This window comes from Drosophila miranda, chromosome 4 (genome assembly GCF_003369915.1).
Source record: "Drosophila miranda strain MSH22 chromosome 4, D.miranda_PacBio2.1, whole genome shotgun sequence".
NCBI classification, from domain to species: domain Eukaryota; kingdom Metazoa; phylum Arthropoda; class Insecta; order Diptera; family Drosophilidae; genus Drosophila; species Drosophila miranda.
In genome coordinates, this window is record NC_046677.1 from 21,616,472 (window position 1) to 21,618,468 (window position 1,997).

Here is a 1,997-nt window from a genome sequence, read left to right on the forward strand (position 1 = left end):
GGATGGGGAGTGGGAGCGGGACCAGGGCCTGGAGTTGGAGCAGGAGCGGTAGCTGCTGGAATGGGGACCTGGGGGCGTGGGCTGGACAGCAGAATGATGGCGCTGGTGCGAAAGGGTTGACCCCAAACGCAATTGACCACGTGTGCGTGTCCATTTTGGATGATGGGGCAGGGGGAGGGGCAGGGCGGACAGCGTTAGCTTCGGTGTTTTGGGGGGGGTAAAATCCTTTTATCATTTAAATGGCATATGGCAAAAGGCAGTTTGTATTTTTATAATCCCCCCAAGCCCCAATCCTTGCCACAGGCGGAAGGAGTGTAGAGTCCTTTCGGACCTGCCGTCAAGACATCACGACGAGCACGAGAACGCGGCGAGAACAAATCGCTTGAAATTTGTTCATGTCCATTGTCAAGCGGTTTCTGCCGTCTCACCTTCAGCAACCGCCCCCACCCCCCACACACACCGTGGGGAGTGGTTGAGTCCTTCCTGATCCTGTTCAGTCCATTTATTAATTTGCCTTAAATAACTGCACCCCTCCCTCCCTCCCACCCCATAGGGGGCGAACGTAATCCCTTTATTCCCTTTGCCCGGCCCAGCGATTTTGCGTTTTTCAATAAAAAGCAAAATGAACAATTTGCGGCACAGCAGGTGGAAATCGCCATTCCAGCAGGAGTCTGGAGGGTGGCAGGAGGCTGAGGCTGAGCGGCCCCCCGAGGCGGAGATTTTGTGTCACTTTCTGGCGTAATTTTAGACCCAACTCTGATTGGCGGCCATTCGAAATTTCGCTTGTGTACCGCCAGTCATGTGATTGATGGTCCGAACGTGATCTCGAAGCAATTTTTAGCTAAAGTTTTATGAATTTTAATGAAAAGTTACGGCGAGTTAGCGGCCAAGGGGTTGCTTTTACCATCCAGGCAAATGGTAGGGGGGGGGGGGGGGGGGGAGGTGTTGGCTGGACCAGGAAGAGCCTCAGAGATCTGGGAACTATTTGGCCACTAAATCAATGACATTAGTATCTTTAGTCGTGATCTTAGAAAAGAAATCCATATTTACAGTGCCGCTCAACTGAATAGGTTCAACAATTTTTCAAATAGGTCCTCCTTAAAGGTTTAAAGAGTTTTGAACATGTTTTTTAGCAATAATATATTATCTTTTGTTCACGTAAAAAAAAAACAAAACTTCATATATTCAATTGCTGCGATCAATTATGTGATAATTTTCCTTTTATATATATTTTAATGGTAAAACTAATATGGAAAAATTTGAAAAATAATTTCTGTGTTCCAAAGACTCGAATAAGTCGCAATCGAGTTGGAATTACGGTATTAATTAAATTAGGGTATTTAATGTCTTTAAAAGAGGTTTTGCTTCAACCCGACATTTCCTGCAGAATTTTTGTAGAATGCATGTAGCAAGTATGTAGAATCGATCGTCAATGTAGTAATAGGTGTATTTATGTATTGCATACTTTCAGGAAGCGCAACCAAACTCTCCGCGTGTAGAATTCATGTAGATTGATCATGTAGATTCATGTAGATCTGTGTGTAGATTCCTGTAGATCCATCCAGTGATCGAGGAATGAGCCTCCCTTCTGGGCCATAAAGTATGAAAATTCGTAAGCAGATCGAACTATTCAAAATATTATATATTCAAATTGTTTTAGCAAGAAAATATATTTGTTATGGCTTTTATTTACATTTCTAGGGAGTTTTAAGCTAATTTGGTTTCCAATTCCAAACAAAAATTGCCCTAAAATGTATATTTAGATCTATATTTTCACTTGACTTGAACTCAACAGATCTTGGAATCTAAAGGACGCCTGGATGGCCCACAATTCTCGCAGTCGACAGACATTCCACTCGCCAATCATAAATCAAAATCTGCCCACTTTGAGCCACGCAAACATCGTCAATTGTCTGTGTGATGTAACCCTTTGGGTGCGAGTGTCACATCCTTATCCTTCGAGAGCACACCCCCAGCTAAATATCAAAACAGATGCG